This window comes from Lissotriton vulgaris, chromosome 4_1, assembly GCF_964263255.1.
Source record: "Lissotriton vulgaris chromosome 4_1, aLisVul1.2, whole genome shotgun sequence".
NCBI lineage: Eukaryota > Metazoa > Chordata > Amphibia > Caudata > Salamandridae > Lissotriton > Lissotriton vulgaris.
In genome coordinates this window covers 1,206,858,694-1,206,871,099 of record NC_141691.1, presented here as the reverse complement: position 1 = coordinate 1,206,871,099, position 12,406 = coordinate 1,206,858,694, and the positions used below count along the sequence as shown (strand labels likewise).

Genomic DNA, 12,406 nt, shown 5'->3' with positions numbered 1-12,406 from the left:
AGGTACACTAATCCTTTTACCTTTCATCCTCACAACAATGTGCCATCGCACAAGAGCTTGCCCTTTGGATGGGGTTTCTACCATATCCTTAATTGCCTTCATTGAAATGGAGGACTGATAAACATCCTTGATCTGGCCCATACAATAAATCTTTCTTGGTAGATGTCTCAGTAAGCATTTGGGTGCATTGTGGCATCCCAGGGTGGTTTAAAGTCCTGTTGTCTCAGACATCTCCTTCACTGGAAATACACAGAGGGCATCTTCTGATTGGAAGCCCATGGGTCTCAGGGTCAGGGCTGGACTGGGAACCACAACAGGCCCTGGCAAAGTGCTCGGCCGGCCCCCCTCCCCACTCGGGGTAGTTGGAGGTGCCGCCGAGCTCTTTGCCAGGGTCGGTTTTCGGGCGATTTTGGAACAGGGCCGATTTTGCAGCTAAGCTGCAAAAACGGCCCTGTAACAAAAACGGCCCCCAGGGGCCCAAAACTGGCCCCCACCCATGCGGCGCACCCGGGGATTGCCCGGTGCCCGCTATGGCCAGTCCGGCCCTGCTCAGGGTGCAGAAAATTTAATAGTTGCCATTATTTTAGAAGTCGCACTAGTTTGTGCACTACCTAGCACTGCATTCCATTTCATTTGTCCACATAGGTGCTGGTTGTGAGAAAGTGCCATCTTTGTTGCATTGGTATGCCCCCACATTTTTCTGAACTGCTGATGTACTTTCACTGAGTATGCCCTGGGTTCCTGCCAACCAGGTACCCAGGGCCTGTGTTCCTTCCCTAAAACTGTGTTGAAACAAAACCCAATTGGCAACTCTGGCCACCTATCAACCCCTAGTAAATGGGACCCTAGGTATCCAGGGCATGGTGACCAGAGAGGACCGCTGAGGGCTGCAGCACTGGTCGTGCCACCCTCAGGGGGCCTGTACCCTGGCACCCACACACTGCCTTTGCAGGCTGAGTGCCTAAGTACAGAACCAAAACGAGAGTCAACATGACACACATCCCTGTGTGCCCTGCCCACATAAACTCACTGCCCTGGCATACTTCAGTCACCCCTCTAGCTGGGTGCCCTATGCCAGAGGTGAGGGCACGGGTGCATGAGCCCTGTGCCCCTACAGTACCCAGGGCCATTCCTGGGCCCTGTAAGTGCAGTGATGCCATTTTAGAGTATATGGTGCTGGGAGGTTGTCATTACGTTCTCCACATCACCATAATGCCTACACTGAAGACTGACAAGTTTGGTACCAAACTTCTCAGCACATTAAACCCGCACTGATGCCAGTGTGGGATTTAATGTCACATGCACGAGAGAGCATCTTAGAGATTGAACCTACAATCCACGTCTGGGCTGAGTGGCTGCAGAGGCTGCCACCCAGCAGACATGTTGCTGGACCCCTGGGTAGGAGAGCCCCCACTCTCCTGGGCCTGCTACAAAGCACATCCTGGGCGAGGTGCTATGTCTCCTCCCCCAGGATGGACAGGGGGAAGATTCAAAGGCATACCGCCTCTGAGAGCTTCTCCAGACCATTTGCTGTACCCAGCAACCAGCCCCCCACTAGCTCTACCCCCACTCGGCGGGAAGACTGGCGGGAAAAACTACGTCAGGAAGGGGGGTGTGCCAACCTGTGCCAACTCCACCCCTCAGGTGGAGGAGGCGAGGTGAACCACAACCCTGGGCTCCAGCCATCTTGAAGATGGGGAGCCCTGCCCAATCCCACCTAGGCTCCTGCCCCCTCCCACAGGAGAGGAGCAGGCTAGGGATTGTACTCACCCTAGAACATGGAACCATTGGTCCCTGCCCTTGCTCTACCTGTAACGCCCCTAAATTTAGTATTTAGGGGCTCCCTGAACCTCCCTTCCTCAGATTCCGACAACAAGAAGAAAGAAGACCAGGAAGATGACGCGTAGCTGCTAACAACAGGAAGACACCAACTGACTTAGCCCCAGCCCTACAGGCCTGTTGCTTCTGGAACCTGCTCCTACGGACAGCCACCTTGGGACACACCAAGGACCTGCTTGCCTGGATCCCCTGGACGATTGGAACTCCCACCAGCAGAGGCTCTGCTGCAACAACCCACCTGGTGCCAACCAGGAAGCTCCGGACCAGCTCACTCAGCACCAGCCGAGCCCGGGCCGGGCCAACCCAAACGAAGACCACGAGGACGTCCCCCCAGCGACTGGGACCCGAAGTCCAGTGCCAAAAGACCCTCCTCGACCAACCAGACAATGCCTGCAGACTCAGAACCAGGGCTTCCCCCCTACCGCGACCAGCCGAGGGAAGGCTTTTCCGACCCCTAAAGACACCCCTGCACCGGGCGCCCTACAGCCCTCGGTGTCTACCTTTGGGGTACCTACCCGTGCTCCAACATCTCAACTTACCTCTCGAAGTGCTGGTCGCCTCTGGAGAGTCTCCGTCTCCGAGCCTGCAGCCTTTGTCCCCTTTTGACCTTTCCCATTGGATAACATTGAGCACCCGACGGCTCAAAAGCACCCTGCACCCAGCCGCCCGAGTGCCACTGGTTGTGACCTCTTTGTCCTATCCTACTCCCCCCTTTGTCCTGAGCAAGTGACCAGGAGCTCAGCTCCCACAGCCGCGTGGCCTGATAGCCAGCAGCCACCAACTGGAGGCCCCCTTCCCCTCATTGGATAACATTGGGCCTAACTACCTCTGCACCCGGTCGCCCCTGTGCCGCTGGGACTGAACTAACTGTACTCACCTGACCCTGGGGGACCCCTGAGTCAATACCCAGAACTATAACTTCATCAACCAAGTACTCATCTGGAAACCGGTAATTGACTTACCTGTCATTGGATAACATTGGTCCATTTTGACTTGAACATTTTCCAAGTGTCTACTTTTGAAAACGGAAAATATTCCTATAAAATCAGCCAAAGTCCAAATTCCAAAATACTCACCTGTTATCAGGGGAGAAGCCAGTACTGTACCTTGTAGCCCAGTACTGAATCGCTAAGTAATCCTTACCGTATTTACTGGTAATCTATATTTTCTCCATAGGAACACATTATATGCTTTTCTCTGAAATTTCTTCTAACTGCAAATATTCCTTAAAAATCATACGAAATACTGAAATGCAATTACCTACCTGTCTTGAGTTAAGCCCCCAGTGCTGGCCCTAGGAGACCAGTGCTGGGTTACAAAAGTAACAAGATCGTACTTTACCTGCAACCTAAATAAAATTGTCAGATTTACGGTGAAAAAGTTTCTGAAGTGTGAACTTTTAAAACAGCTTTATATTCATGAAAATTCACTACAGTAACTAAAACGTTTTTGCTAATCTGGTTTCAGCTTAGACCCCAGGACTGGACACTAGGCCTAGTCCTGGAACTTCCAAAGTAATCCATAAAGTAATCACCTGTACTCATATGTGGAAAACCCATTGCGCTCAATGCTGAAGTAGGGTTTAAGATTGTGTTGCTTACTTCCAATACTGTAATCTATGTGTGCACAAACTTTATTGCTCCTTAGCAAAGTAAATACATGAGAGTACTCATAACCTGAAAAGTATATTTTTATAACTGTTGGTTCTAAAAATAACTATATCTGAGGATATAACACCAATTGGCCTGGAGTTCAGTTCTTGAGTGTATGAAACCTTTTGCTGACTGAGTGTGTACAACAAATGCTTTACACTGTCCTCTGGTACTGCCTTACTGCTCGACCAAGCTACCACTTTGGAGAGTAAGGTCAGTTCTGACTTTAACCTCTGTTATACCTCTGGGGTTGGTGGACTCTATACACACTGCACTTCATTCTAGTCCAGTATATATAGTGCCACTTTCTCACACTGGTACTTTTATAATTTATAGTCTGCGCCAAACGATCACCAAAGGCAAGTCCGTCTGTGCCTGTCTTGGCACCAGCCACACATAGCCCCAGCCAGACTTCTGTTTTTAATTGATTTATCACAAGTTTTAAATACCCTAAGGAGACATTATTAAGACTGAGAAAGACATGACTCCATGCCTCGAACATAACTAGACCCTTGAACTCCATGGTATATAGGTACAAGACTGTCATAAATGTAGCAGAGAGATCTTCTGATGGCCTAGAATCAGTCTGTTTAGTTAACCCTGGTGTTGGAGCCCATTCTGACCGGTACAGTCTCCCGGTCAGCGGGGAACTCATACATCAATGGCGCTTTAATCAATGCACGTTCATTAGTAAAACATGCACAGGAAATTTGCAATGTTCAGTTTATGGAGAAGTGAGATTTATTATTCAATCTGAATTCTGGGCCACTAACGAGTCTAACCCCACTTTGCTCATGGCTGTCCTGTGGGTTTCAAAATAATACACCTTCCTTGTCCCTTATGTAGATGGGGCAGGCTAGCAGTAATATTTAAAGATCTGTTGATTCAGGTGACACTTATGCTACCTACATTTTCTCAGTCTGAATGTCTAGGATTTTCACTCCACATCACGGGCTCCTATACAATTACTGGTATTGTTTGCTTTGCCTACTGGATCACTCTTGCAACTTCACAGAACTGTTAGCCGAGTTTCTTATGCTTGTGCTCTTATCCCACTTGTCGTTCATGGCTTTAGGTGACTTTAATGTTTGTACTGAAGTATCAGCAAATCCTTCAGCTATGATTCTGCTTATTTCTTTGCCTGCTTTTGGCCGTGAGCAATTGGTCACACCCTCAACACACAAAGGCATCATATGTTAGATGTGATCTTTGCACCTTCTAGACTTTTGAGAGTTCGAGCATGTTAGACACAGGCTTGATCAAGCCATTTTCTCATGCTTTTTCAAAGGTCGACTTCGGGTCTTTTCCCACAGAATTATGTTGTGACACCTTTACATGTATTTGCGCACCCTCACTACCAATTACACCACAGATGCTTTTCTAACAAGCTTGCAAATAGAGAAACAACCCTTACAAAGCCTTTCGATTGAGGCTGGCTACAGAGCTTACAGCAATTTGATAAAGTCAGCCATAGACATTGTCCACCAGAAAGAAAACTTTGCCATGCCTACATTCACCACACCTTTATACCTGAAATATTACCCTCATTGTGTACTTAACACCTCTTTGCCCGTTGATCCACGATCATGGGGTCGACTTGAATAATTATGCAGATGACGATCATTTGATCATTTCAGTGGATCAATCTATATCACCGCCTTTCGAGCTTTCAAGACCCTCATGCACGCCATTACCGCCTGTCTTACTCACAACTCGGTAAAATTTAACAGGGATAAGACCAAGAAAATCTGCTGGTCTACAGCTACCCCTTCCAGTCCACCACCAGCAGACATGTCTGGCAAGTAAAAATCTATACTGATGATACCACCCCAACACCTACTACCTCAGGCAGGAACTTGGGGTTTCAAGTTGATGAGGCACTTTCCCTTTCTAGTCAGTTAACAAAGCTGTCATCCACATGCTATTTTTTTCTGACGTTATTACAGATAATTCTTCCTTAACTTCCAAGTCATACACATCCTTTAGTGGCCCATGTCTCTATTACGGCAATTATCTTTCCTTGAGTGCTCCGGATTATCTTCTAAAATTATTCTATTGTATTCAAACTGCTTCAGCTAGATTTGCACTGTTCCTCCCACAGCAGGCCTCAGTTGATTCGCTACACTGGCTTTCTGTGCCAAAAAGAAATTTGTTAAAAACCCTCTGCCTGGTTCACATAACCACTCATCATACTGGACCTTTGTACCTTCAGCATAAATTTCAGAGCTACTCACCCAGACGCCTTTTGTATTCAGTTGATGCTAACTTACTCTATCAACCCAAAGTCAGAAGATCACGATCAGGAGGCAGAGCTTTCTCTGTTCAAGCTGCCAGCCTCTTGAATAGTCTCAATTGGTATCTCAGTTCTATTAAGGATTTGGTTCAATTCAGGAAGGCTCTAACAATCTGGCTTTACACTTCTTAAAGTTGGTCTGTATTAGCTCGTTCTTTATATGCAGTTATGGTAAGCAGGAAGCTGATGGAGCAAGGTAAAGAACAACATTTTGTTCAAACTTGCGAAGTTAATCTCTCCTAACAAAAGTAATCAGTCTAATAAGCTTGTGGTGAAATTATTAATCAACTTAGTTTAAAAGATACATTCACGATTACACACGCGGGACTAATGTGCTTTTTGTTGCAAACGCAAAGAAAAATTAATAAACTAACCTTGTCTATTGTCTTTGTCAATATTAAATGCGGCAGTTTAATTTAATGGCATGTGCTTATGTTATGTCTTTTTGTGATAAAAGCTCTTGGAGTTCCTGATATTCGAAAAAGGACAAGTAAATATAATGCTGCCTTTGTGTGCTTTGCCAGGTAACATAATTAACAGGGTTAATTAGCAAAGGGGGAGGGTAACAGAATGGGTCTCAATTCTTAAATTAATTGATGTCTTGTGTTTGTTTAATAATAGTTTCCGGAGTGAGGCCTAAAAGTTGGTGCAGAAATATGGCTGACAGAGCTGCTGACACGAAAGCTTGTCCAGAGTGATTTCTTGCACATGCGCAGCTGTGAAGAATTTTGCTGCAAAGCCGTTATGAAATAAAGAGCGATACCTTTGTCGTATAGAATGTGTTCACGGAGGGCAGCCAAGGACAGCATTTTGTTATATCTGCCAAGGTTAAGAAGTAAACGTCCTAGGCTCGAGTAAAGTATCGTTTTTGAGGAAATCGAGGATGTGGAAATGAAAGACAATGGGCCTTATATGAAGCCTGGACTTGGTCAAGAGTCGAATGACCTAATAACTCTTAAATGTGGACTGACACAGGACAGCCAATGAAAAGCTCGGATTTCTCCAAAAGAATGTAAAATGTAGAAAGTTTAGCTAGAGAGAAAGGTATAAATTATGACACCATGAGTAGGGAAAAAATGATTACTTTCCGATTCCTGAGTGGTGTGTCATGCTGATGGACCTTTGGAGCATGTAAGGACAGCAGACTTTTAATGAGTTATTCATTCTTAGGTAAAGTGAGATTTAGACAGGGAAATAGATTCAGGGAAACAGTTTCCATTCCGTTATTTTGCTAATTCTTCATGTTTCTGAGCTTGCTTTGAAATGTCAGTTCTAATTTCATTTCCTTATTAAAATGCTGCTTTCTTATATGCTTATGAAATAAAAGATTCTAAACGTAAAATGCTCTTTCTTTATGAAAATAAAGTAAATAAAATTAGATTTGAAGTGACAAGCTGGTCTTGTTTATTCATGGGCTAGTTTCCATTAGTTGATCCATCCACCATTAGTGGTTTGATTTTTGGTTAATATTTGATTTAAAAGTCATGATAATGAAGGATAAACTGCAGTTGTACATATTTGTGTAAATATTATGTGAATAGAATATAAATCAAATCACTTGATTCAGTTGCTCAAAAATTGTCTCATTGGTGTTATGGGTCTGTATAAGTGTTTAAAGATGTATGGTGAGTATTGAGGTGATAGATAGTGTTTGTGAGACAGTTTTTCAATTGGAGCGCTGGATCAAATCCTTTCAGGTATAGTTGCTCTTTATAAAGGCAAATATTATAATAATTATAATAACATTTGTTACATGTTATTTAATGACAGGCACACTGAAAGTTCATGAAGACATAGATTATATTTTAAATGTAGACTCATGTAGCTCTTCAAGTATTCAGTAGTTTGCAGTGGCAGTTAATTAGGATTTATAAATGAACACGCATAATTATATAGTTATCTTAGACACATATAGACAATATACATGGCATGGCTTGTACCGAACTCCAACAGAAAAATAGGCATGTTCAAATTGAATTGAAGAATATGGTATGGTTGTTACATTACTTCCTGCAATGAGGTAACATCATTGTGTATTAAATGTGCCAATTATCTCCCACCTGCATATTTTTGTAGGAATTGCTTCCTGCTTTCAGAGTTAAAGGTACACAGTATGACATTAAAACAATCACTGGCAAAGCTACTAGGTCTGGCATTGGCCGCCAGTCTTCTGGCAATTCTTGTTTTGTTATGTATTTGTAAAAATGTATCAATTATTATATGTAGGGCCCACACCAATCTAAACAAAGCATTTGCTACAGGCAAAAACGTTTTTTATGTCTAAAAGAATCATACATTACCTTAGTAATTCCTGGCACTGAAGGGAAGTACTTTGTGTGTGGATATATTCCTTGCGAATGAGCAGCATGCCATAACTCGTAGTGAAATCAGCCAATGGACAGGGCCGGACTGGGAACCACAACCGGCCCTGGCAAAGTGCTCAGCCGGCCCCCCTCCCCAGTCGGGGTGTTGGAGGTGCCGTGGAGCTCTTTGCCGGGGCCGGTTTTCGGACGATTTTGATACAGGGCCGATTTTATGCTGCAAAATCGATCCTGTAAAAAAAATGGCCTCCAGGGGCCCAAAACCCGCCCCCACCAGTGCGGTGCACCTGCCAATGGCTGAAGTGGGAAGATACATTGCCCCTTAACAACAGCACTGGCAGAATATGGGGCCTGTTAAAGATGGAATGTGCATCAGAAGCGTCCTGATATCACAACAGGACCCATCAAACACAAAGGAAACACTACATTAATTGTAAAGTGAAAACAATGACACTGAGTTTATGTACGGATGTGCTTTTTGTGAGAGAGCAAAATGTAGTAATTCTAAGTAAAGTTAACCAGTGGCTTAAGTAGGCTGACACAGTGCCCGGTGCTATATGCTATAGTGGTTGAACGCTAAATCTGAATGGCACAACAACAGACCAATAGATGATGAGAGGTGGTTGAAAACCTCCATATGTAAGTATAAAACACATATTTTAGTAAAGTCAAAAGGTCTTGGATAGTTTATGCATGACTCACAAGTCAAGGTTGTAGGGCCTGTAGCTAGAAGACATTCGTAGGTCTTTTCCGTCCTGCATTATACACATGGGCCAGGTTATCTCGACAGCCATGCACAGTGACTGGTCTATTTGGAGTTGCTCATGCGACCTATATCTAGCACAATTTGTAGACCTGGCTTCCAGGCTTGTACATTTATGATGGCAGAAAGGCAATAGGAGAGAAATGAGAAAGGTAGTGGAAAAAACTGGAGAGAGCAAGAAAGAGACTGAGTAGGAAAGATGTGAGAGAATGATGAGAGCAAGCAATGACAGAAAAATTGAAATGGTGACAAAGAAATTAAAAGTAACTGTAGGAAAAAAACAGAGTGAGACAAGGAGAACAGAAAAGGAGCAAATTGGTAAAACACTAACAGGCTAAAAAGCTGAAAATACCCTGGCAATTGAGAGATACAAGGAGATATAAAATACAGAACAAAGGGGCAAGAACTGTATAAGAAAAACAGAAAATAATGATGGGGAAAAGAATCAAAAGAGAGAAATTGACACAAAAAGAAAGAAACCCAAAGGAAAAGAAAGAAAATCAAAGGAAAAGACATAAAAAGAAAGAAGATGGAAATTGGTGCTAATAGAAAGAAAACAACAAGAAAATGTGCTCTGTACCTTAAAGACCAATGCATAATTGTGAGGTCACTGCAATGTGCAATTGAAAAGATTAGGTAGGTAAATGCAACTCTTCCTCAAAGAAGTGCACTGACAGTGAGGAACACAGTAATTAAAACCTGTAAGCTTCCCACAGCATTAAATGTCAACAATCTATGTTTTAGAAATGCATGTTTGACTATGAGGTAAGTGTGAAGGTCAATCAAAACTTTAATATTGAGTTCCTTGCTGGTGAAAGGCCATCAAAACAGTTACAATATATGATGCTGTTTTTAGCCATGCAACTGACTAACTCGATATCTGCTCTCCAACCCCCTATTAATTCCAGCTACACCACAGTATTCATTATCAAGGTTCCATATTTCTTTGGGATTTCACCCACTAACCAGCTGTCCCTTCAGTCATCCTCGGCCGACACGACACAGCAAGGTAAAAACCCCATAGCGTACCTTTTGGGTATATATACACCACATCTTTGCTTGGGTAAGAAAAGGAGAAAAGACTTCCATGCTGACACACTGACCCTGAGGTTCCTGAACATAGACCCTCCAGCACGCAGTGGTCTGACATCCCTCGCGGGGTGTCCATCTCGAGACCAAGACATGGCCCTTCATTTTCTCGCACCATGTAATGGGGTTGGCCTCATCATAGGGGGAATTTTCTTTTTTTTAATGAATATTTTTATTATCATTCATAAACAAACATAACATAATTAACTTTAGTTATTGTCATACAGCCTCTGATGTTATTAATCAGCATACAAAACAATTTTCCGTCATACATTGTATATATCCTTTTGTAGCACAGACATGCAGTAACCACAGATTTAAAAAAGTTCCTTCGGGCCACCTCCACCCCTGAATAGCCAGGGATTCTCAGGTTATTGAAGTATCTGGGAGAACTTGTCCATTAGGATCCAATTAAGTATCCCCTACTATTGTGTTGAGACCATAATATTTCCTCCATTTGCCCCATACCTTATTAAATTTCTTCGGGCAGCCTCTCACCTTGTCGGTGACCCTTTCAGCTGCTGTATACATATCTATCCCTGCCCTCTATTCTTGCAGTAGTGGTGTGTCGATGGCTCCCTATTTCCTTGCCACCTCTCTTTTCGCCACTACCAGCGCCAGTGCAAGGAAGATTAATTGAGGTCTACCCATATCAACATCATATGAGATACCCAATAGTATAAGTTTGGGATCTAGGGGTACTGTGGCTTCTTGTATTTTTCCTGATTCCTGCGTTATCTTTGCCCAGTAGGCCTGTATATGGACGCACTCCCAGATAATATGGTAATAATCGCCTTCTCTGTGTCCACATCTCTGGCATTTTGGATCCTCTGCTCGTCCCACTTTATGTAATCGAACTTGGTCATAATATGTTCTATGCAGTATTTTATATTGTTGGAGGCGAAGTCGTGATTTCTCCGCCCCCTCTATGGGGTTCATCAGAGCTGCAACCCCTCCAAAGCCCTTCAGTTTGTACAGTTCTTTGAGCCAGGTGCAGTGCCACAAGGGTGTCTCTTTGGTCGGTTTATGTTCCCACCCCATTGCCTTCGTAGCCCTTCACCAGTATTCTATGGTAACCTGAGTGGCTGGGAGGAGCTTCTCCTTGCTACCATATAAATAGTGCAGAAATGTGCGCTCACTCATGGTCACCCTTTCTAACCTTAGGTAGGGTGTGCCCCTGGTGAATGTTTCCACTCGTTAATAGGGGTTAGGTGTTCCACCCAATAGTAGGCTTCTATATCAGGTAATGATATTCCCCCATTGTACTGATTGCGCTGTAGAATACGAAGCGCAATCCTGGGCTGTTTCCCTAGCTGCAAGAAAGAACGTAATTTTGCCGCTATCTCTCGGAAAATTGTTTGTGGTAGGGGAAGTATGTCTTTTGTAGGGCATATAAATATTGTGGCAGTGGAACCATTTTGAACAAGGAGGCCCTGCCCAATATTGTGAGTGGGAGTGATTTCCATTGTTGCACTTCTTCCTTAAAGTTCGTAAGTATGGATTTAATATTTCTCTGATAGCAGAGGTTTTTATCTGCCGTAAGGTGGGTAAACCCACTGTTTGTAGTCTGGAGATCTCCAGGGAGTGTAGGCCACGTGTGTAACACGTCTGGTCTGTATATCACAGATTTATGCCAGTTGATTCTGTAACCAGAGTTTTGTCCATAGGTATCTATGGTGTGGAACAGGTTAGGTATCGTTGCGTCTGACTGTGTAATATATAGAAGTGTGTCATCCGCATACAAGATCTTTTCAGCCATATCGTCCTCTAGGGTGATTAGAAATCCCTGCATCCCGGGTGTTGGCGCACCAAACAGGCTAGAATCTCTATCAATCAATCAATCAATCAATCAATCAATCAATCAATCAATCAATCAATCAATCAATCAATCAGAGTACGTGTAGGGCGCGCTACTTACCCACAAGGGTCCTAAGGCGCTGAGGGGAGGGGGGAGGTGCTGCTACAGCTTGAAGAGCCAGGTCTTGAGGAGTCTTCTGAAGGTGAGTAGGTCTTGGGACTGCCTTATGTAGGTAGGGAGGGTGTTCCAGGTCTTGGCGGGGAGGTAGGAGAAGGATCTGCTGCCGGAGGTCGTTCGTTGGATTCGGGGGACAGCAGTGAGGGCGAGGCTGGCGGAGCGGAGCTGGCGGTGGGGGTGTGGAAGCCAAGTCTGCTGTTCAGGTAGGCTGGGCCGGCGTTGTGGAGTGCTTTTTGTGCGTGGGTGAGGAGGTTCAAGGTGATCCTCTTGTCAACGGGGAGCCAGTGTAGGTCTCTGAGGTGGGGGGTGATGTGGCTGCGGCGGGGGACGTTGACGATTAGTCAGGCAGAGGCGTTTTGGATGCGTTGTAGTCGTCGTAGGTGTTTGGCTGGGATTCCTGCGTAGAGTACATTGCCGTAGTCCAGTCTGCTGCTGACGAGGGTCTGTGTCACCGTTCTTCTTGTTTCATTCGGG

The 12,406-nt window shown here is 44.5% G+C and overlaps 1 protein-coding gene across 1 annotated transcript in view; it reads right to left on the bottom strand.

Annotated features, from left to right (window-relative positions):
- The window catches only part of LOC147723043 (poly(rC)-binding protein 3-like), a 2,582,273-nt gene that overhangs the window by 931,355 nt on the left and 1,638,512 nt on the right, over window positions 1-12,406 (bottom strand). The gene's annotated exons all lie outside the window — the stretch shown is intronic.